At 39.9% G+C, this 25,493-nt stretch overlaps 1 protein-coding gene and 1 long non-coding RNA gene across 2 annotated transcripts in view; one reads left to right on the top strand and one right to left on the bottom strand.

Moving 5' to 3' along the window:
- Window positions 1–25,493, bottom strand: part of LOC117514750 (basic helix-loop-helix transcription factor scleraxis-like) — a 41,560-nt gene that overhangs the window by 10,149 nt on the left and 5,918 nt on the right. The window lies entirely within an intron of this gene.
- LOC117514751 lies at window positions 1,140–24,667 on the top strand. The gene is made up of 3 exons (XR_004561953.1): window positions 1,140–1,150; window positions 2,427–2,430; window positions 24,529–24,667. It is a non-coding gene; the product is annotated as an uncharacterized LOC117514751 (long non-coding RNA).

Raw genomic sequence — 25,493 nt, 5'->3', positions numbered from 1 at the left:
CAATGCATCGGTTTTTTGAGAGTATGCAGTTACTGTGACAACTGATAACATAGTCTCAGACTTCTTTCTAGCGAATTCTGGTGTTTGACCGGAATGTGTTGTGGTTTCTACCCCATCTAGTGGTTGTATGGACTTGATGTTGGGTATGGTTGTGTAGTCCACTGACATCAGCAGTGACACTATGGTCAGGTGGCACACGTGGTTGAGCATGAACATGAGCTTGTGTGCAGACACCGAGGTGGTGAGGTCCTCAGCACATGGAAAAGACCAAGAAGGTGCTCATGTAGTGTATCACCTTATTGTGGCAGATGGATGACTACATTCAGGATGTGGGGATAAGGGTTGGCAAAAGAAAAAAAAAATTGTTATCTGATATTAAGAATTGCTGTTGGATTAGATGCTCATTTGCAGCAGAATTGATGCCAACATTAACCTCAAGCACAAAATAAATGAATAAATAATAAATTTGACTGCTCTCCTTTTAGTTTGAAGCAGATAAATAAGACACAGAGCAAAGTGATTACACTGTCTCATGTGTCATTTGATGTCAAAGTCGTGACTGTCAGGTCTGAAGTGAATGGAGAACCAGTGCTTCGTAGCACCTCGTGAGTCAGAGAGAGCCAGCCACGATGCAGCCGCACCTTTGGTCATAAAAATGAAAGTGTGTAAAAAAAAAAAAAGTCATGGAGTGGTGTTAGATGTGACCAGATTGCACGCTCTTATCTAAGTGCCGTTTGGTGTCAGTCATGATGTCCAGGTCTGCTAACTGCTTGATCACCTGCACTAACATATTCAAGCTTTGTTGTTTTTACAAGGAAAACAGAAATAAATTGTTATAAAGTTGTTATAACAACATTTTCCTGTTTCCTCAGACACCCTAACAATATTGTCCTTTTTTGTACTACCTATAAAAAAATACTCCAAAATTTTGTTGTATATACACCTTGCAGTTATGTAACTGTATTTTTGTTTTGCACTACATCTGACAACTTCAAAATACTGTAGTGTTGGATGTTATTGTTTGTGTGGTACTAGTCTTTATAAAAAAATCACTGGTATCAAAAATGGCATAGAGTATTGAGTATTTTCCTGGGTATCGGTATGAAGTTTGAATTTCTAGTATCGTGGCAGCCCTGGGGAGACTGCTGGGGTCTCATACCGGCCCAGAGCGCAACACAGCGAGGAACCAGGGGTTGTCTGTAGCCACACAGGTGCTGATCACGCTGGGCGTCCTGGCAACAATTCCAGCGGGAGCTGGCTGATCATTCAAGACTGTGCCAGTCAACCTGTGTGTGATGGAATCATCCGAATGTTATCCAGGTACATCACATTCCAACATTAAAGCGCAGTTTGCAGCAAGAGCCAGTTTCCCTAATGTAATCGGAGCTATTGACTGCACACATATTGCTATAAAGGCACCATCACATGATGAATTTGTTTTTGTTAATACGAAACATTTTCATTCCATCAATGTTCAAACCATATGTGTTGCAGAAATGCATTGTGTTGGGTTGGTAACAGGCTAGAGGCTGGCATGGTGCACGATGGGTGGCTGCTTGTTGAGTATATACTTTATTTGTGTAATTATTCCAAATGATGGTGAAACTAGAGCTGCAGATTCTTAACAGGCCCCCGATTGTCTCCCTGTGTTCAGTATTTGTCAATAAACACGTGTGTAAAGTTGTGGATGCCACACTATCAGCTGCGGCGCACCATATTTGTTGTAACGTCAGTGTGGGTGTGCTGCTCTGAGCTCACAGCATTTATGGCCTCACACACACACACACACACACACACACACATGCTCCCACTAACTTCTTTTCCGTTTCATGTTTATTCCGTTTGACAGCGTACCAAATAAACTATTCCTGCATGTCTCCATGTCATTTTCATCATCTGTAGCTCACACTGTATGATTTCTTTTCTGTGTTCATGTTGGCTGATCTGATAGAGAGGGGAATCCTAGCTCCCAGAGCCAATTTACATGAATTTGCATATTTAAATAGGGCATGGAAAGGGAGGGGTTTGGTACTTCTGTATGTGCATTCAATTCCAAGTTGACTGGAATGTACAAACGGAATGTGCTTGCATTCAAGCGTATGCATACTTTGATACATCTGGATATTTTTGTACGTATTACAGATTCTGTAAAAAAGAGAGCTTTAAATCAGAAGTGTCTGACTCCGTGGTATAACTCACAAACTCGTAGCTTAAAGCAGATAACCCGTAAGTTGGAGAGGAAATGGCGTCTCACTAATTTAGAAGATCTTCACTTAGCCTGGAAAAAGAGTTTGTTGCTCTATAAGAAAGCCCTTTGTGAAGCTAGGACATCTTTCTACTCATCACTAATTGAAGAAAATAAGAACAACCCCAGGTTTCTTTTCAGCACTGTAGCCAGGCTGACAAAGAGTCAGAGCTCTATTGAGCTGAGTATTCCATTAACTTTAACTAGTAATGACTTCATGACTTTCTTTGCTAACAAAATTTTGACTATTAGAGAAAAAATTACTCATAACCATCCCAAAGATGTATCGTTATCTTTGGCTGCTTTCAGTGATGCCGGTATTTGGTTAGACTCTTTCTCTCCGATTGTTCTGTCTGAGTTATTTTCATTAGTTACTTCATCCAAACCATCAACATGCTTATTAGACCCCATTCCTGCCAGGCTGCTCAAGGAAGTCCTACCATTATTTAATGCTTCAATCTTAAATATGATCAATCTATCTTTGTTAGTTGGTTATGTACCACAGGCCTTTAAGGTGGCAGTAATTAAACCATTACTTAAAAAGCCATCACTTGACCCAGCTATCTTAGCTAATTATAGGCCAATCTCCAACCTTCCTTTTCTCTCAAAGATTCTTGAGAGGGTAGTTGTAAAACAGCTAACTGATCACCTGCAGAGGAATGGTCTATTTGAAGAGTTTCAGTCAGGTTTTAGAATTCATCATAGTACAGAAACAGCATTAGTGAAGGTTACAAATGATCTTCTTATGGCTTCGGACAGTGGACTTATCTCTGTGCTTGTTCTGTTGGACCTCAGTGCTGCTTTTGATACTGTTGACCATAAAATTTTATTACAGAGATTAGAGCATGTCATAGGTATTAAAGGCATTGCGCTGCGGTGGTTTGAATCATATTTGTCTAATAGATTACAGTTTGTTCATGTAAATGGGGAATCTTCTTCACAGACTAAAGTTAATTATGGAGTTCCACAAGGTTCTGTGCTAGGACCAATTTTATTCACTTTATACATGCTTCCCTTGGGCAGTATTATTAGACGGTATTGCTTAAATTTTCATTGTTACGCAGATGATACCCAGCTTTATCTATCCATGAAGCCAGAGGATACGCACCAATTAGCTAAACTGCAGGATTGTCTTACAGACATAAAGACATGGATGACCTCTAATTTCCTGCTTTTAAACTCAGATAAAACTGAAGTTATTGTACTTGGCCCCACAAATCTTAGAAGCATGGTGTCTAACCAGATCGTTACTCTGGATGGCATTTCCCTGATCTCTAGTAATACTGTGAGAAATCTTGGAGTTATTTTTGATCAGGATATGTCATTCAAAGCGCATATTAAACAAATATGTAGGACTGCCTTTTTGCATTTACGCAATATCTCTAAAATCAGAAAGGTCTTGTCTCAGAGTGATGCTGAAAAACTAATTCATGCATTTATTTCCTCTAGGCTGGACTATTGTAATTCATTATTATCAGGTTGTCCTAAAAGTTCCCTAAAAAGCCTTCAGTTGGTTCAGAATGCTGCAGCTAGAGTACTGACGGGGACTAGCAGGAGAGAGCATATCTCACCCGTGTTGGCCTCCCTTCATTGGCTTCCTGTTAATGCTAGAATAGAATTTAAAATTCTTCTTCTTACTTATAAGGTTTTGAATAATCAGGTCCCATCTTATCTTAGGGACCTCGTAGTACCATATTACCCCATTAGAGCGCTTCGCTCTCAGACTGCGGGCTTACTTGTAGTTCCTAGGGTTTGTAAGAGTAGAATGGGAGGCAGAGCCTTCAGCTTTCAGGCTCCTCTCCTGTGGAACCAGCTCCCAATTCAGATCAGGGAGACAGATACCCTCTCTACTTTTAAGATTAGGCTTAAAACTTTCCTTTTCGCTAAGGCTTATAGTTAGGGCTGGATCAGGTGACCCTGGACCATCCCTTGGTTATGTTGCTTTAGACGTAGACTGTGTTTCATAATTATTGTATGGCCTTGCCTTGCAATGTGGAGCGCCTTGGGGCAACTGTTTGTTGTGATTTGGCGCTATACAAGAAAAAAGTTGATTGAAGTTGATTCTAGGTTTTGGCGTACTCCATGTTTTAGTAGGAAATCCATGCAAGTCTTTTCACATGAGGCCCCTGGTGTGGTGTGGTGGCTGCAACGGCACCAGTGCCAACTCCCAGACCTGACCTGATCCATCTGGCTGATGTAATGATGAAAATTAACATTAAATGCAGCCTTGCAATTTAAAAAAAAAAAAAAAAGGTGCATAGAAAGTGTTATTAAGACGTTTACATTAAACTACCACTAAATATGAACATAGTTTTCCATGATGCAGCCTTTTAGTGTGGCTTGATTTATTTTAGATTAGGTGCTCGGCAGCAAACCACGTTATTCTTAAGGTTTGTGTAAACTGTGACTGCAGAACAGCTCTCACATTATGCATTAATCATCTGCACTGAGATGTCCATCCTGCAGAAAGCAACACATAATCAGCTTTATGGTTTAAAGAAACTGCACAATTAAAAGATCACATTTTTCTTTCTTTGTTTTCCAATGGTAGACCTCCTTTAGATGTTGTGTCTTTATACCTGGATTACATTGCTGTAGTTTTGTTTTAATTTGCTCCGTGAGCTGTTCTTTCCCTGTAGACTAAATGACAACAGAATGATAGTTTTATTAATAGATTTTGTTAGTTATCTGACCCGACTTCTTCTGTTGGTGCTAAATTAGGGTTTAACTGCTTCCATGTGTGCTGAAAATATACAGACGGGTCTGCGAATGAAAGGGCAGACAAAAAAAGAAAAAAAAGGCATGCACATTCACACCAAACGTGTGCAGGAATAAATTTGACGATTGCCTCCAGTAAATTAGCTCGAGTCGATGCAGCTCATCAGCATCAAACTTGAAACGAGAAGCAGGCAAAGTTCTTGTTTATGAGGCAGAAACCATTAAGTTCAAGTCAACACAACATTATCAGTAAATGAGGGTAATTTATGTTTCATCTATGACCTTGAAAAGCCGCCTTCATGCACACAAATGACGCAATCCTTTTTTCCAGTAAAAACAGACTAGTAATAACCAAACGTGTGTAAAACCACAGTCTTCACCACGCGCGTGCACATGTCCTATCCATGCATTAAGCCCCACGTGCATGCTTCATTTCATCTCTATAAAGAAGCAAAGTGTAATTTCAGCGCAGTCGAAAACCAACTGTCCAAACTGCAGGATAAATAGCGACGTTGACTGTGCCGCTGAGTTTCATGCTATTACTCTCGCCCTTTCTTTCTTCGTGTCTGTTTCCACAACTTTCTGCAGGCCATTAGTTTAGAAAGTGTTGAAAGCACCGTCTAGATCCAGGACTCCTTAACTGTGTAATCATATACGCCTTAGAGAGAGAGTGTGTGTCTGTGTGTGTGTGTGTGTGCATCAAATTAAGTAGCAGATTGTTGTCTGACTGCATGTTTTAGAAAAGAGTGAGTGAATTAATCATATATATATATATATATATATATATATATATATATATTGTGTATGTGTGTGTTTATTTGTCTTTTGACGTGATCAATCAATCAATCAATTTTATTTATATAGCGCCAAATCACAACAAACAGTTGCCCCAAGGCGCCTTATATTGTAAGGCAAGGCCATACAATAATTACGTAAAAACCCCAACGGTCAAAATGATGAGTCTATGTAATTCTAGGGGAGACTGGGGCTGTTTGCCACTTAGGTTTGCTGACACTACTTCTTAACCACAAGGGGGCACTATTTAAAAAGTGACAGTATAAGTGTTTTCAGTTTTAGTGTGAGCAGTGTGGTCATCTTCTTTGTGAGTCAAGCTGTCTACAGTTGGGTTACATTACTTAAAACAAGTTTTAATCCATGATATTTATTTGTTGCTTCTATGAGTCCTTATAAAACCATGTTATACTGCACCAGTTGGACATGATGAAAGGTTAAATGCACAAGAAAAAGGATTTCTTAGCAAATAGAAAGTGTGATATTTGTTTGCACATAGGGTTCTGTGATGTCAGCTTAATTAAACTAATTAGAAAATCACAATGTCTACACTAAAACATAGTGATGGATGAAGAACTTGTAGGGTGTGTTGTGAGGAGAAACACAGCACAGGACATTTGTCAAGAGCATGTGCCTCATGATGGTTGGATCAGCATCCAGGCAGAAAAACTCCTAATATCAGTCAGCTACTGATGTCCAATTGCCCAATCCTGTTTGTACAACCTGTTGAACCACTGCTGTCATCATTGAAATTTTAGACTGTTCCATTGATTACCTTATGGAAATAAAGACATTTTCAACTTGACACCGTATTTCCCGGAGTATAATTTTTACTGGAGGATAAGTTTCACTTGTTAAAAATGCTTCTTGAAGAGCAAAAACCCATATACGAGTATAAGTCACACTGGAATATACTGGAAGTTGCACCTTTTTGTGTAGTATCAGGTCTTTCATTTGGGTTTTTTGGAATTCTTTTTATTATTGGAATTAATTTGTTTAGTGACTTACATAAGTGGTCATTATAATTATTATTATCAACAAGGAATGTGTAGTTTTTCCAGTATGTCACTCTGGAGTATAAATTGTGGGACCTCCCAAACTAAAAAAAAAAAAAAAACAACCCTCGACTTCCAGCCCAGTCTCACTTTTTTTCATGTTCCCGTCATGAAATGATTCAAATTTTCGTGACAGGTTTTTTTTTTTTAACTCATTATTACTAACCCTACTCCTTCCCCCAACCCTATGCTTTTAATTTCATGCAGCCATCACAGAATGAATGACAATGAATTCATGCTGCTGTGACAAAAATGAGGCGCTTTTCGTCACAATATCACAAACCAATAGATTAATGTATATTTTGTGCTCCTGAATCACGACTTGCCGTGAGACTGGGTTGTTTATTATCAGCACTGAGATAGTTAAAGCATTTCTGACACATCTGACATTAGCTTCAGTGTTAACATAAATGCAACAGTGGATGACATTAATATGAACTTTGAAGCAACCGTTAGCTACCTCATTGCATCTCTTTTTGCTATGTAAAAATCAAAACTCATGTTTTAAGTTAACAGACTCTTACACTTGGTAACAAAAAGAAACACAATTGTTGAGTTACTAAGTAAAACCTAGGAAATTAGCTAACTGAAGTTAAAAATATAAATGTTTGTGTGGTAAGTCTTAGCTAACAGTCTTAGTTACCCATGTTGAAAACAAAGTGGTAGCTAGCTAGTCTATCTAACCTGTTAACTTACAAAAATCAAAGCCAACCATTCAGGAGGCAGCTGAACTTAAAACTAGAACTCGCGACGCACACACAGGACTTTAGTTAAATATAGCTTTGACAAGCAGCTGCCATGTTGCAGCTCTTACAAAGTGCTAACAAAAAACAAAACCTAACTTTCAACATGCCAAATTTGTGTAGCATAGGTTCTTGTAGCATCAGCATTTAAGAAAGATTAAACAACAAATAAATGTACAATATTTGTTGTGTTGTCAAATCAAATGATAGCACAATTTTCGTCAGTTCCACAAATGTTAGCAACTAAAGTTCTAGCTAAAACATAGAATCACTATGACCTCATTATAGTCTAATTAAAGTCTCAAACTGCTGGAAAAGGCAAGTGTTTGGATGAGAAAAGCCTGCCCACTTTTCATCACAAGAATCGCTGATGGCATCCAGTGATTGCACTTTTGTGGGCAAGTGTACTGGAGTTTTTATGGCCTGTTCACAATGTGCAGGAAAATTTCCCAGCTGCTAGCTGCACACATGGGTTTTAAACGGTGTGCCGAATTTGGTAACTGCTGAAAATACTTGTTATGTAGTGTAAACCTAACAGTGTAATTGAAGACAAAACTCAACTTGAATTCTGCTTACTGTGCTACATCTATATTCTTTTTAGTTTATGCGCTAGCGTGAGTGCAAAGTATTCCAGTCACTCCTGTGAGTATGTGTCTGTGTGTCAGCACATTCACCTGGAAAATGTGTGAGTAGATTTTCACTAAACTTGATGGGAATATTCCTTGAGTGTCTTCCAGGTGATTAACGTTTTGGATTTTTTCAAAAGTATAATCTGAAAAACACATTTTCTAGGATATCGCTGCAACAAATTGAGCTAGGGAGATGATGTAAAGCTTATATTAATCAGTAAATAATTTTATTGATGTAAAATGAGGGGCATGAGGACAGTGTGACAAAGATGTCATAAAATCATGTCATAATGATCTGAAAACACATTTAAGAGGTTTATTTTTATAACAAATAAGACCAGATCGATGATGTAAAGTGACATTATGAAAAATCACAAACACATTTTCTACACAATCCTTACAACAAATACGTAGGGCTGGAGAGGTGACGCAAAGTTTATTCTGGTTCAGTTTTTTTTTTTTTTATAGAAGTCTTATTTGGATATTTATTCACAACTGTAAGTTCTGCTTGTGACGAGAAATTGCTGTCCTTACATCTGTTCATACAGCACAACCTTCCGCGTCCTGAAACGCAAGAAAATCTCAAGAAAAAGTTTTTATACATTAATACTGTTAGGCCAAAAAATAAAATGAATGAATCAATTTTTAAAGAAAATCATACATTACTCACATTTACTTTACTCACATTTTTTTTAACTGAAATTTGAGGTTAGTTACCAGAAGCCCTGAAATGCTCACATCAACCACTAGATGGCAACAAAACCTGCGCAAATGTGCAGCAAGGTCTCGAAAGTTTATTCATTTGAGAAGTTAACTTTTGGCAAAAATAAGATGGCCTGACAGCCAAATATGAACTTAACAGTTATGTCCCTTAATTACTTTTATTTTTAATTTCTGCGTATATGGTTACTTTTCTTAGACTTGTGTACTGCTCTTTGTGTCTGCTTCTGTCTCAGTTTATCTATGCACTTGTAACATAAGCAGTTTCCTTTGGAATTAATAAAATCTTTTGATTCTGATTTTGTCATATGTCATGTTGCAGAAGTGGTGTAATTTCGGTTCCATGAAAATGTTTGAAATCCTCATTTCTTGGATATCTGCACCCAGTATGAGCAGATTAACACAGAGTGTGTATAAACTGAGAGTTTATACACACTCTTCTCTGCAGTGTTCGGTGTACGTGCAGGGTATGAATCATTTCAAGTCACCTCAAGGTGCTACATACATGTAATGCTTCGACTGCACCCCGTGAGCAAACACATAGTTGACAATGGTACAGAAAAATGTCCTCAGCTTTTTTTAATTATTATTTTGCAGGAAGAGACTTCAAGCAGCCCAGACTCAGTCGGGGGGGAGGCATCATGCATCTGCCAAGTCAAGTTTTACTTGTGTGAAGCACCTTGAGGCAACTTTGTTGTGATTTGGCGCTATATAAATAAATGAAATGAAGTTTGAGTCAAGTCTCGGAGCATGGGCAATGGCAACCACCCAGGCAGACAACCAGTCCATTCCCACATCTCTAACAAGGCAACACAATAACAGACCTGTTACAACTAATCTTTATAATGGTGCAATAAATCAAACTGATTACGGTCCCCCGTGAAACAGACTGCGTAAGTGAGCTGTACTATGATTCATTATCTCCTCAAACTTTGTTGGGCAGAGGTTGTGTTTTTGCCCCTGTTTGTTTGTTTGTTTGTCTGTCTGTTTGTTTGTTTGTTTGTGAACAGCCTGGAGAACACAATTTTTCATATATCATTATGAAATTTTTACTGAAGATTAATATCATGATAGGCAAGAACTGATTCAATGTTCAAGGTTATAGGTCAAAAAGAATAGTCCAGAAAAATCTTGGAGAAAAAAAAAAAAAAAATCTCTATCTTTAACATTGAATGAATTTTCAAAAAAATCATAACTCTGTCAAAAAAAGATCAAATTTCTTTCATATTTAAGAGTGTTATGTAGGATGGTATCCTGTATGGACTGACACAGTTTGAGCTGGATCTGATCCAGATTACAGATTTTGTGGCCATTTAACTTTATCATTGAAAACCCCATTTAATGTATATTTGACATTATATCCAGTGTTGTCAAAGTAACTTTGAAAAGTTACTTTTTTAGTTACTTTTTTTTAGGTGCTTTAAACAGTTACTTTATGCAGTTACTTCATTAGCAGCTTTATACAATTACTTTATTAGAATCTGCCGAAAACTTGCAACTAATAGGTAAAGTTACTAAACAGGTAACTAGTAATCTAACTTGGTTACACTTAAGATTGAGCAGTCAGCAAAGTAACTAATCAGCAAAGTAGCTAATTGTTACTTTTCTGAGTACTAAATCTTAAAAATAACCAAGTTAAATTATGAGTTATTCTATTAATTACATTCAGCAGCTGCTCACAAGTTGTCCACAGCTGCTAATGAAGTAAGTGTATAAAGTAACTGTAAAATATAACTGTATAAAGAAACTAATAAAGTAACTTTTCACAGTTACTTTGGCAACACTGATTATATCTTAATCAAACGCGGCCCAATCACTCTCATATTTGAAAGTGAGGTCCAGACTGGCACTCACTATCACCTGACATAAAGTTTGATCTGGAACTGAACCTTATTGCGGATTTAGTGGAGATTTAATTTTAACATTGAAAAGCCCTTTTGATCTATATTTTGTATTATATTTTAGTTTATTACTAGGGGAGCTACAACCACTTTGCACCCCCCCCCCCCCCACCCCTTCCAGGATGAAACCAAACCAACTTTTTTAGGTTCCTTACATGACCCCAAAACACAATCAGGATGTTCCCAAAAATAAAAATTGGCCTCAAGCCAGTTATCCAAGATGACATCCAAGATGGCTGCCAACATGGGGTTTTTCACTAAAACACCTTGAAACAACATATAAACAACTTACATATCACAGAGATTCAATGGGAAGACCATTGCAGGTCACAGCAAACTCATTTGTGCCTAAACTAAATTCATTCATGGGTTTCACATTCAGAATGGTGTCCAAAATGGCCGCCAATAGACCTTTATCATTAAAATACATAGTAGGTGTTTTAGTGAAAAAAAACCCTATTTTGGTGGCCACTTAGACGCCATCTTGGATAACTGGCTTGAGGCCAGCTTTTATTTTTGGGAACATCCTGATTGTGTTTTGGGGTCATCTAAGGAACCTAAAAAGTTAGTTTGGTTTCATCCTAGGGGGGTGGCTGCAAAGGTAGTGGCCGTAGCTCCCCTAGTATATGAAAAGCCACTGCTAACAGGACTTTGACCAAGGATTTTTTTTTCCAAGGTAAAAATAGGCGAATTTGAAAACGTGTTGGCAGAGGTTTGTGCTCTATGAGCGTGGTGCTCTAGTTTTAATATAAATTGATCCAGACAGCCAATCATATAACATCATGTCCACAATAATGCTTGGGATTCTTGTCTAGATGCTCTGTACAAATCTCTGTCAAACAAATTGATATAAAAATAAGTCAAATAGTAAGTAACATTTCAAGTTTTGCTATCCACTGTGTGATTATGTGTCAGTTTGTGGTGTATTTTCATGGAGCTGCACGTGTGTGAGGGCACACTTAGTGTAATGTGTGCGGGTGTGCGTGTTTAAGCAGAGAGGGCGTTCCACAGAGTGGTTTCCAGGCTTCTTTACCATCACCATCAAAGGCTAACGTCAATGTGTTTCTAATAGCAGCCGCTGAATTAAACTCTGGCTCTACAGGCCACAGCAGAGGATAAATCATTTACAGAACAATTAGCTCATTTGTTGCTCTGCTCTGAGCTGCCAATGACTTCCAGACATGGGGAACACATCGTGTGTCAACAGAATCTATACGTGCACGCAATATTTTATCCACTGTGCACTTATCTCATGCAAACACACGTAACGCTGTGTGTCCACAGTTTCTCCGTGCACTTGTTTTAATGCACATTAGCATTGACTGGAGCACAGATGGGTCCTTTTGCATGATGCCGTTTTAGTGCCGCTGTCTTTCCACACGCCCTCTTTACCAGCCACCCACAAAAATGATATGTAAAACTTTTACTATGTCCCAGATGTAAATTAGAGCTTTTCACAATATTACAAAGTCTGTAAATCACTTGGTTCGTTTGTTCTTTCGTGAATTTTACTCATTTCTTTTTCATTTCTAAGACATTCCAAATAAATATGTTCATTGGTGTGATAATTAAATCAGGGTTGTGCTTTATGATGCTTGTAAACCCAGTTACATTTACCCATCTCAAAGGAACAAGTCAGTTTACAGCGACCGCACTCTAATTATGATAGTAGCTTTATTTTTCTTGTGTTTTTTATGCTCCTTCAGTCCGTTTAAAATTCAAATTTTGGAAAATCTTTGCCATCAAAGAGCCTGTGGCATCCAAACATGAGAGAAAAAAAATATTCAGCACGGTTGCTAATATTGACCGATGACATCATTCTATTTACCATTTTAACACACTGTTTTCCTGCATCTCGCCAGAAGAAATGAGACACAGTAGGTGGAAAAAACTCTCCATGTGCTGTGTCCTGCAGATGTTTTGTTGGCGTTCACATGCAGCTTCCATATATGCTGCCGTCCTTTCAAATGCACTGCTGCAGCAACATGTGCAACAGGTCTCAAAGCCGCTCTTGGCTGAGATCGCCGGGAGACGGTGAACCCGCAGAAACTGAAATCAGGAGGTAATAATTAACAGCTGTAATCAGAATTCCTGCTGAAGGCTTAAGTCTGACAGGTTCAGCGGTCAGCAGAAGCGAGCCGACAACAGGATATCTGCATCAATCAAGCAGACAGCGGCGGGAGTTAAGCCACCCAGAGCACACCTCAGTCCTCCATCCTCAGCCCTGTGCATTTCATTTACAGATGCAGACGAGGCGCTCACCGTGGGACAAACTGAGGATTAAGGACCTCGGCCAGAGTCCATTAGTGTTTTTTCTGGTCTAACGATGATTTTTGCTTTGTAAAAATGTTGGTTCATATACGCTATTTTTTACGCTATAGTCTGTCGTGAATGCTGCCGTTAACAAGGGGAGAACCCACCTACCACGTACCATGATTATCAATAGGGATAGACCGATAATCGGGATTGGCCGATAACACTATGTAACAAATTTTTATTTTTGTTTTGTTCCTGGGTACACAGTGTGTTTTCCTAACCTGTTATGCCTTAAATAAATAGAAAATAGCTGTTATTCCACAGAAACTTTGCTTCTGTGATCAGGACAATGATATTTTGAAATTTGTCTGTTTTCAAGAATATTCTCGATTCACCTTTACTACTACTGAGTAGTCTTCTAGAATATTCTTTAACAGCTAGAACTGTCCATAATTTTCTAGAAGTTTCCAGAATTATCTAGAAATTTCAAGAAACTTTTAGAACTTTCTAGAAAGTAAAAAAAAAAAAAAAAAAAATCAAAGCTTGTGCTGAATGTAGTCATTTTTCCATAGACTTTAGACATAAGCAGTTGAAATATAACACTTAGAAGCCAGGAACAAAAATTGTGTTACATAGTGTAATCTCTCTGGGTGCTCTGTAGGGACAGACCAATAATCAGCTGGACCGATAATCGGCATCGTCCGATAATCTCTCTGGGTGCTCTGTAGGGATAGGCTGATAATTGGTTGCGCAGATAACTGGCTGGGACCGATAATTGTCTGGGGCCAGTAATCATTTGGGCCAATAATCTGCATCACCCGATAATCTCTCTGGGTGCTCTGTAGGGATAGGCCGATAATTGGTTGTGCCGATAATTGGCTGGGACCGATAATTGTCTGGGGCCAGTAATCATTTGGGCCAATAATCTGCATCACCTGATAATCTCTCTGGGTGCTCTGTAGGAACAGACCGATAATCAGCTGGGCCGATAATCGGCTGCGACCATTAATTGTCTGGGGCCAATAATCATTTGGGCCAATAATCTGGATCATCCAATAATCGCTCTGGGTGCTCTGTCGGAACAGACCAATAATCAGTTTTGCCGATAGTTAGCTGGGACCGATAACTGTCTGGGACCGACAATCATTTGGGCCAATAATCGGCATTGTCCGATAATCTCTGTGAGTGCTCTGTAGGAACAGACTGATAATTGGTTTTGCTGATAATTGGCTGGGACCGATAACTGTCTGGAACCGATAATCGGCCGATGCAGATAATCAGCCAATAATTGCTTGAGCCAATTATCGGTCTATCCCTAATTATCAATAAAAAAGTAATTAAGACATATTTCTCAACACAAATCGTACCAAGTATGTTAGGAACTCCTGATGTTTCGGGGCAGTTGGTTTGTTTGAGGACATGCAGACATCACAGGACGCATGTGGTCTGTGTGTGCAGATCACTCAGACACGTTGGGTAAGTTAAAAAAAGAAATGCATGACACACACATGTCCCTGTGTGTTGGTTACAGATTTGGTTCAGATTGTGAACTGGATGTTCAATTTTGACACCTCATGGACACAGTCACACAAACATGGACAAATTTCAGCATCAAGTCCAAAGTGGGACAACGCAGTCTGATTATCATGGAAGTGTCGAGAACATTTTGTCACACTGACTGTGAGAGAAGAGACTAAAAAGACAAAGAGATGGTCAGCTCAAAGGCTCTGAAATGTAGCTCTATGCATCCCTTGTGAAAAGCAGGTGATCCGTCCACCTTTTATATACATAGAAGACGTGTTACACAAGAACAGACGTGTTTGGATTGTTTGTTTAAAAATCTTCATTCAGAGCTGTGGACTAGTTTGCATGGGACAAAGTGTCTTTTAGATGTGTCTTTCAAAACCTCCACGCTTGAGGGAAAATGGTGGAAAACTCCTTTTACACAGACGCTTGTGTTCACACAAGACTTGACCTTGTTTTATAGAAGGTAAAAGGCGCCGACTCAGTGGATGTGCGCAGTCTGTCTGGCACATTCCTATGTGTTAAAATACTGATCATTACTTCACCCCGCCTCCCCACATAAAGCCGGTCCTGCCCAAATATTTGATGCAGTCAGGGATTCATCAGTCAATCACACTGCACGCATAATAAGATTTTCATGGAGGCAAAAGAGAAAATATTGTGCGCCTTTTGCATACTGACCACAATCAGACATCAGAAGACAGGAGTCATAATTTATCCCAATCAAGATTTTGTGATGTCATAAAGTTTAAAATTCAAACCTGTCTTGAAATACAAAACTGAATGAGGAGATCAAAGGAAAACTTACAAGATATCTTTCTGCAAAATTTTATGCACTGAGGGAATGTGGCTTTTTTCACAGCTTCTCAAAAGCAACGAATCCAATCACCTTGTAACTTGATTAATTTTGAAGCACCAGATCAGTCCAGAAAGCAACTTTGATTTGCATATATAATTTGCCATCTACCTGTCTGCCACTTTATGAACACTGCCACCAACTGGATGGATGATGAAAATTAGGAGCAGGTGTGGTTGAAGTTGCATCCAGCTTGTCTTCCACCTGGTGGACATGTCTGGGATTGTTGCAGGCAGTAATTGTATCATCACATATATGTTATTCAGATTTGTTCACTGGGTACAGTGATTGGTACACCAAGGCACTTGGTACACCAAGGTACGGAGATGCACACGTGCGTGCATGCACGTGTGCGTCTGCATGTGTGTGAGAGTAGTACCTTTCCAAATAGTCCATATGCTGCAGAGATTGATAAGTTATGACACAAAACTAATTACATATAACTGCTTGACTGTAATAAGTAGATATACTGCCTTTATGTGCTCCCTGAAACTGATGGTAAGTCTTCCTGTATCATATACAAGCACACGGTGTAATCACATTAGTACTCCACTCTAAAATGCAATAATTTCTCTGCAGTAGTCATTACTAACAAGTGTTTGTTTTGAAACAGCGATACTATATACGTACATAATAAGAGGAAATGAGCATATACTTTTCTCACTTTTACCCTCTCCCGCATTGGAAATCAGCGTAATTGAAGCAGCTGCTCTGAGCAATCTTGACAGCTATGATGAACCTCAATGACCAAGAAAACATACAGCGAGACCACTCAGGACAGAAAGACTCATTTTACCTTCACAATCGTTTCTGCTCTATAATCACAGCACTGACGCTGCCCTTTAGCCCACTTAGACTCACCGTATAGCCACTTTTTCCAAAGAAAATAGTCTCACGTTCTACCAGTCACACTTAACTCTTTAGATGCCGAGTGAATCGAAGCCATTACATTTCTTAAATAACAGGTGGAGTGACTTTTAGCTCCTTCTTTGCACAATCCACATCTGAGGTGAAGCCTCTAAAGCCTGTTGAGTAGAGGTGGGCGGAACGATCCTAATATCGATAATATCGATACCAATGCTGGTATTAATATTGAACGATCCTGGTGTAAAAAGATCAATACTCAAGCTTTTTTCTCTCCCGCACGCACTGACTGCTGCGCAAGCAGATTCATCAAAGTCTACGCTCTGTCTGTAAGACCAGCGCTGCGCTGTCACACAACACGGAGCAGCACACCCTTGTATTGTGGTTCGTCAGCCCTCTACCTCAGGAGATTTTGTTTTAAGCTGTGTTGAGTGATATTTTTTAAACTAAAATGTTGATTGTGATAATAAAGTATTTTGTTGTCACGTACAATGTTTGGCAAAATTCTATCCTAGGTCTTTTGGATCCTTTGGCCCTATGAAGCTTAAATATGAAAAAGTATTGGTATCGATATCAGCGATACTGGGCCTGTATTTACTTGGTATCAGATCAATACCAAAATTCCCGGTATCGCCCACCTCTACTGTTTAGTTCAAAATCAGCTACAAGGGTGCAACAAGGTGCACGCACTGTATGGGATGTAATCGAGGCACGGACATCATTCTGCACAGCACATGTGATTGTGCACCTCTGTGGCTCACGTTGCACAGATAACACAGATATGCCTGAAAATTTGCCACATGACATGAATGTAGGGGTTGTTAGGGTATCTGACTGGGCTGTGACAGCCTGCAAATAGCATCGGCAAGGCAATTCATGCAGTCTGATGTGAGGTTTGCAGCGTTCACCATCACCTCACCTTAATCGAGGGGCGGCGCCCACGCATCCCTTGATTCTTGAACAGACCAAAAATTTCGCATGGTAAACTCTCTCACCAAATCCTCAGGTGGACACCTTGTACCCCTAACTGTTGTAGTCTGTGCAACTCAGAATGTGTGCAACATAGGATAACTTGTGAGGGATTGACACACACTTTTCCTTTTGTATAATCAGGGCAGAACAACACTTCTGGAATCTGCAGGCGGCCGGCACACACACACGTGGCCCTATGCACACGTGTGAGTGGGCTGGACATGTCCTGTCCAGTCACGGACGAGCTGCTCGAACTGGCTTCTTGTGTTTACCTCTTTATTTATTTATTTATTTATTTTCCTGAGGACAGAAGTGGGAATTAAGTTTAATGATGCTAGCCGGCGGCTACCTGCTGTGCATGCATACATGTGCACTGGACAGAGGATGTCAGCACTCTGACTTTGTTAATTTTATTTTTATCAGCGCACTTCCAAAAGCTCGCAATACCTGAGAGTTCTGTCCTGCCTTGGAGCCGCCGCTACATCTAATGGAACTAGGTTTCTGCGTAGCCCGGCTGTGCACCCACGCTGGACGTGTTCTGTCCGGCCACAGAGAAGCCACACAAACTGGATTTCCTGTGTTTTCACTTTTTATTTATTAACTTTTCTGAGGACTGCAGTCTAATGCTGCCGGCGGCAGCCATCATGCACACAGGGACAGCGGGCTTCACCTGTGTGGAGAACATGGACGAGATAATTCGGATTTATTGTTTTTATTTTCATTGTCTGTGAGGACATCAGTGGAAGTTGAGAAACACAGCTCCTGGACATCATTCTGTAAGTCTGTGAGTGATCGTTCATGCTTTTCTTCTTGTTTTTAAATTATTATTTTATTATTATTATTTACAGTGCTTTTTCTGCCTAAAGCTGGGGGAACTTTCACAGCCTCTTTCACATAATAACAATATAATAGCCCCTAGCCATCCTGAGAGTGCTGTGTGGTATTCACACGCAAATTCTTGCGCCTGCAAAGATGGCACCAGTGGCGTTTGACTTTTGCGTGTGTGCTGTGCACCATGTCAGTGTCTCTACCACAGTATGTGTGTGGACTGATTGAGATTTGTGGCTGTAATTTTCACCGCTACTCCAGATGGCATTCAGCAGACAGCAGGCCCCCATGCGCACACGTGTACGGAGGACCAATTCAGCAAAGATTCCACATGAGAACGTTATCACCTTCTTGCCTGTTTTTTACGTGATTTTTGGTCTCTGCCTCCTCTCAACCAGTCGCACATCAGTGACATCTTACCCTTACTGATGTTGCTGCAGACAAAATGTCCTATGCAAAATGTCTTTCACAGATTTAGAAAGAAACTCCAGAATTCTTCAACCAAGACTCTGTTTTTACATATTTTAAAGGCCATTTTTTTTTAAATTCAGAAAAAAAAAATGTAATTAATTGGTGCAATATTGATTTAAAATTTCACAGGCTAACCAGCTATATAACATTATTGGTTGAGCCAATTTAAAAATGAACCACTTCTTGTCATTGGTGAACAGTTGAAAATGTCATTACGAATATCAGGAACCCAGCTGTTGTGCCCTGTGACAGCTGGAATAGACTCCGGTCTCCCCATAACCCTTGACTGGAATAAGCAGGTATAGAAAATAAATGAACTGGTTTAAATCAACCTTGCGGCATTCACTTTTTTGATCACTAATGCAATGCAGAGAAATTTACCAATATCACCATAAGTATATGCTAGCTGTACTAGGAGAAATATGAATTTTAAGCTTTGTAAAAAAAAAGTAGTTTGAGTTTATTCAGAGCCCTACTACCGGCATCCCATCAACACCATGAAAATTCAGTAAGGTATATCTTATCTATTATATTCCAATTCTAAGGTGGAACTATGCTAGCATACTAAGAAATATTTAAATATATAAAAAGGAAAAGTAAAATAGAAGACTAGAAAAGAGTAGAGTAGAGGCATTTAGGTGCCTGGTCTTGAGAACCAGGGATGGTAGGTTGAAAAGCTTTTTTATCCCATGGGAACTCTCCCTACCCACCCAAGCGGCTCAAGAAAAAAGGTATATATAATAATAAATGATAATACATAAGAAAGATAAGACATCAAATATGTATATATATAACTTATATTTAAATATTAAGGGTAATAAACAACATATACAATAAATATTGTACTATATAATATACAGGAGTAGGTATTAAAATCAAAATATTAATACAGGAGAAGATTGTAGTATAGGTAATTTAGTATGTAGTCTAGTAGTAAAATTAAATTATAGTTAGTAGGCTAAGCTATAAATCTGGTATTTTATTATAGAAACAGAAGCCATGATGTAATGTGTATTGGTATCTAGCTAAAGTAACTCTGTTAGCACACTATAGGAAAATAAAAAGCATAATCTATATGCTATCAAATGGAAACCTAAGAACTTAGGTACTATATGTTGATATCTTTAAAAGAACACAAACTGCTGAATAATTAAAAATCAACACCATGTAAAATAAAATTGTAAATAACGAAAATAAGCTAGTTATAGTTAGAAGAGCTAAATTAGCCATTAATAAGCCAACCGTACCCAGCAAGCTAACACGATAAACTTCTTCTTCTTCTTTGTCTTTCGGCTGTTCCCGTTAGGGGTCGCCACAGCAGATCAATCGTTTCCATCTCACCCTGTCCTCTGTATCTTCCTCTGTCACACCAACCACCTGCATGTCCTCTCTCAGCACATCCATGAACCTCCTCTTTGGTCTCCCTCTTCTCCACCTGCCTGGTGGCTCCATCCTCAGCATCCTTCTCCCTATATACCCTGGGTCACTCCTCTGCACATGTCCAAACCATCTCAATCTCGCCTCTCTGACTTTGTCTCCAAACCGTCCCACCTGAGCTGTCCCTCTGATATGTTCATTCCTAATCTTGTCCATTCTTGTCACTCCCAAAGAGAATCTCAACATCTTCAGCTCTGCCACCTCCAGCTCTGCCTCCTGTCTTTTTGTTAGTGCCACTGTCTCTAAACCATACAACATAGCTGGTCTCACTACTGTTTTGTAAACTTTCCCCTTCACTCTTGCTGATATTCTTCGGTCACAAATCACTCCTGCCACCTTTCTCCACCCACTCCACCCTGCCTGCACTCTCTTCTTCACCTCTCTACCACACTCTCCATTACTTTGAACAGTTGACCCCAAATATTTAAACTCATCTACTTTCACCACTTCTACTCCTTGTAACTGCACTATTCCACTGGGCTCCCTCTCATTCACACACATGTACTCAGTCTTGCTTCTACTGACTTTCTTTCCCCTTCTCTCCAAAGCATATCTCCACTTCTCCAGACTAGACTCAACTTGCTCTCTACTCTCACTACAGATCACAATGTCATCTGCAAACATTATAGTCCATGGGGACTCCTGTCTGATCTCATCTGTCAACCTGTCCATCACCACTGCAAACAAGAAAGGACTCAGAGCTGATCCTTGGTGTAATCCCACCTCCACCTTGAATGAGTCTGTCATTCCGACTGCGCATCTCACCGCTGTCACACTATTCTTGTACATGTCCTGTACTACCCTAACATACTTCTCTGCCACTCCAGACTTCCTCATACAATGCCACAACTCTTCTCTTGGCACCCTATCATAAGCTTTTTCTAAGTCCACAAACACACAATGTAACTCTTTCTGTCCTTCTCTGTACATTTCCAACAGTATTCTCAGAGCAAACATTGCATCTGTAGTGCTCTTTCTCGGCATGAAACCATATTGCTGCTCACAGATCTTCACCTGTTTTCTAAGCCTAGCTTCTACTACTCTTTCCCATAACTTCATGCTGTGGCTGATCAGCTTTATGCCTCTGTAGTTACTGCAGCTCTGCACATCACCCTTGTTCTTGAAAATAGGAACCAGCACACTTTGTCTCCACTCCTCAGGCATCTTCTCACTTTCCAAGATTTTATTAAACAATCTGGTTAGAAACTCTACTGCCATCTCTCCTAGACATTTCCATGCCTCCATTGGAATGTCATCTGGACCAACTGCCTTTCCACTCTTCATCCTCTTCATAGCAGCCCTCACTTCTTCCTTGCTAATCTCTTTTACTTCCTGATTTACTCTCACCACATCATCCAGCCTTTTCTCTCGCTCATTTTCTTTATTCATCAACTCTTCGAAATATTCCCTCCACCTTCTCAGCACACACTCCTCACTTGTCAGCACATTACCATGTGCATCTTTTACCACCCTAACCTGCTGCACATCCTTTCCAGCTCTGTCCCTTTGTCTGGCCAATCGGTACAAGTCCTTTTCTCCTTCCTTACTATTCAACTTCTTGTACAGCTCGCAATATGCCTTTTCCTTTGCTTTTGCCACTTCTCTTCTCGCCTTACGCCGCATCTCCTTGTACTCCTGTCTACTTTCTTCATCTCTCCAACTATCCCAAAACTTTTTCACCAACCTCTTTCTCCTTATGCTTTCCTGGACCTCTTCATTCCACCACCAAGTTTCCTTGTTTTCTTTCCACTGTCCAGATTTCATACCCAGTACTTCCCCAGCTGTCTCCCTCACCACATCTGCAGTACTCTTCCAATTGTCCAAAACTGCTTCCCCTCCAACTAGTGCTTCTCTCACCTGCTCGCTAAATTTCACACAACAGTCTTCCTCCTTCAGCTTCCACCATCTGATCCTTTGTTGAGCTCTCACTCTCTTCTTCTTCTTTACCTCTAAAGTCATCCTACAAACAACCATCCTGTGCTGTCTAGTGACACTCTCTCCTGCTACCACCTTACAGTCTGTGATTTCTTTTAGCTTGCATCTCCTATAAAGAATGTAGTCCACCTGTATGCACCTTCCTCCACTTTTATATGTTACCCTGTGCTCCTCCCTTTTCTTAAAGTAGGTATTCACCACAGCCATTTCCATCCTTTTTGCAAAATCAACTACCATCTGTCCTTCCCCATTCCTATCCTTGATACCATATCTACTCATTACTTCCTCATCACCTCTGTTCCCTTCACCAACATGCCCATTGAAGTCCGCTCCTATCACCACTCTTTCATGCTTGGGCACACTCTCCACCACCTCATCTAACACACTCCAGAAATCTTCTTTCTCCTTCATCTCACAACCTACCTGTGGGGCATATGCACTGATGATATTCATCATCACCCCTTCAATTTCCAACTTCACACTCATCACGCTGTCAGACACTCGCTTAACCTCCAACACACTTTTAATATACTCTTCCTTTAAAATGACCCCAACACCATTTCTCTTTCTGTCCTCACCATGGTACAACAACTTGTACCCACCGCTGATGCTCCTGCTCTTACTTCCCTTCCACTTGGTCTCTTGCACACACAATATGTCTACCTTTCTCCTCTCCATCATATCAGCCAGCTCTCTCCCTTTACCAGTCATACTACCAACATTCAAAGTCCCCACTCTCATTTCCACCCTTCTAGTTTTCTTCTTCTCCCGCTGTTCGTGGCAACGTTTTCCTCCTCTTCTTCGTCGTCGTCTTCGCCCAGCAGCAGCCCAATTTCCACCAGCACCCTGTTGGGCAATAGCACCAGTGGCGGACATTGTTAACCCGGGCCGCGACCGATCCGATATGGGAATTCGATTCTGAGTCTGCATAGTTGGGTTGGCTTGTTTTACGCCGGATGCCCTTCCTGACGCAACCCTCCTCATTTATCCGGGCTTGGGACCGGCACTCAGAATGTACTGGCTGCACACCCCATATAAGGTAATTAGTGTATAAAGCATAATAGCGTAGTTAAACCTACAATAACGGTATTAACAAATTCATATAAAAATAAATGTGTACAAAAGTATGAATTAATGTGGGTTATCAAACAGAAAAGAACCAACTACTATGTAAGCTACAGTAAACGGTGCTACAGCCAGCTAGATAAGCTAACGTTAGCTGTTAGGTATAACTAATTGTACCCGACTCCTCCAATTTTTCCATAAATATAATAATATAAAAAAAGGGGTGGGTTGGGGACAAGAAAAAGTAAAGCGTGTTGAAATGTATATTTGACATGATATAAGTACCTGAGTGAAAGGATATAAAGGTGGATTATATTCCAGGCTAAAGAGAACTCGAGGCTCGTGGCTGCAGCAACATGTAGGCCAGGTTAGCCAATAACTAACATGACGGAGAGGCATAAATTCCAGGTAAGCTAACGATTGGTTAGCATGTTTAATGTTTTTTGTACTCTGGCGAAATAATTTCCTTCAGGTTAAATAAAGTTGATCTTATCTTATCTTTTCTTTCCTTGGCAGTAATTTATTACCCAGTCATAGAACTTCCATTAAAACCTGTTAATGTTTCCAGTATGATGTGACAGATCATTCTTGTACTGCTGATGACAACATCAGCATTCACGACAGTGCAATTTAACATACTTTTTGTCTTGACGGATCATTATTGGGGTTTATTTTCATTTCAAGCAGAATACTGAACACACAATGGCCACGGTGAATGCTGGGACCATTGTGACTAATAAAATAATTACAGAAAAGATGTTCAAAACTTAAAATAAGTGATTTATTTTCTGCTTGTTGGCTGCTGAGAAACGCACCCGAAGCAAACACAGAGGGACTTCTTTAAAAACGCTGTGGTTATTCACACGATAAGCAAAGTGCTTCCAGACGTCTTTTGTGGATACGTTTTCCTCAGGATGTGATTTTAACTATGAGAGAAACAACACCAACAGGTCAGATTAAAAAAAACTTGATTTACTGTGTGTCTCCTTCAAATGATGCAAACTTCATTTTTGTTCAAATACAGGATCTAACAGCTATTCTTCCTGTTCACTGGCTGGGGATTTGTTTTGAATGGAAATAGAGACTTTAACAGTGTCGGGTTCTGTCAGAAATATGAACTGCACTTCAAAAAACTTGCACTCTATTAACCAGTGTGAAGCCACGCAACTGCAAATTAAAGCATACTGAGGAAGAGTCACAATGCTGTCAATACATCAGATCATCATTTTATGGATGTGGACACTTTGGTTTGTCTGTGGCGGATATTCATTTATCTATAATTTGTCTTATATTTGTGATGTCAAACTATATTATTCCCATACATCCAATTTGACACCATAAGTGAAAGTGACTGTAGGGTTGAAGTGTCGGTTCATTACACATTATGAACGTGTTAAATCCACTTATATATTAATGTACTTATTTTACTTATTCATAGTATCAAAGTATGAGGAAAAGACAAAAAAAAAAAAGTTCATCTCTGCAACAGCTGTGATGATCTTGGCTGCTGTCATCAGCCACATCATGTGGTCTGACCACAGACTGTGTGGGTTGGACGGGTTTAAAACAGTCCAACATGGCGGCGGCAGAATGAAGCCATGAGGGAATCTGTTACTACGGCGTGTTCTATTGAGTGTCACCTCTTGGTACTATATTCTCTTTGCACCGGGTCTATCAGGTTGCAGTGCATGTGGCATAATGCAGGCATCTGGGATGTATCCCTTCTGCTGCCTGTCTACAAGTTTTAGTCTGTTAACAAGGATCCCGAAATGAAATCAGCACGCAACGCAGCCTCAAAGCAAGCGGGATGGTTGCTGTGTGTTTCCTTCGCCTACACTAGCCACCAGTCGATGGTGTGAAGGGAGGCAACTAGAGGTGGGCAGAAAGATCCTAATATCGATAACCAATACCAACACTGGTATTGATATTGAACAATCCTTGTGTAAAAAGATCGATACTCAAGCTTTTTTTCTCTCCCGCACACACTGACTGCTGCGCATGCAGATTCATCAAAGTCTACTCTCTGTCTGTAAGAGCAGCGCTGTGCTGTGTCACACAACACGGAGCAGCGCACCCTTGTATTGTGGTTTGTCAGCCTCTACCTCAGTAGATTTTGTTTTAAGTTGTGTTGAGTGATATTTTTTAAACAAAAATTTTGATTGTGATAATAAAGTATTTTTTTGTCACGTACAATGTTTGGCAAAATTCTATCCTAGGTCTTTTGGATCCTTTGGATCTATGAAGCTTAAATATGAAAAAGTATCAGTATCGGTATCAGCGATACTGGGCCTGTATATACTTGGTATTGGATCAATACCAAAATTCCTGGTATCGTGCACCTCTAGAGGCAGCTACTGATTCCTCTTCTCGTTATTCAGTCTTCCAGACAAGCTGTAAAATGTGAAAGACAATGTACCTTTACCTTTGCACGAATTTGATGTCCGAGCAAGCACGCAATCTGGTGAGTAAATCCGTCGTAAAC

Source organism: Thalassophryne amazonica, chromosome 7, assembly GCF_902500255.1.
Source record: "Thalassophryne amazonica chromosome 7, fThaAma1.1, whole genome shotgun sequence".
Classification (NCBI taxonomy): domain Eukaryota; kingdom Metazoa; phylum Chordata; class Actinopteri; order Batrachoidiformes; family Batrachoididae; genus Thalassophryne; species Thalassophryne amazonica.
The sequence above is the reverse complement of the archived record's forward strand: the minus strand, read 5'-3'. Positions and strand labels throughout refer to the sequence as shown.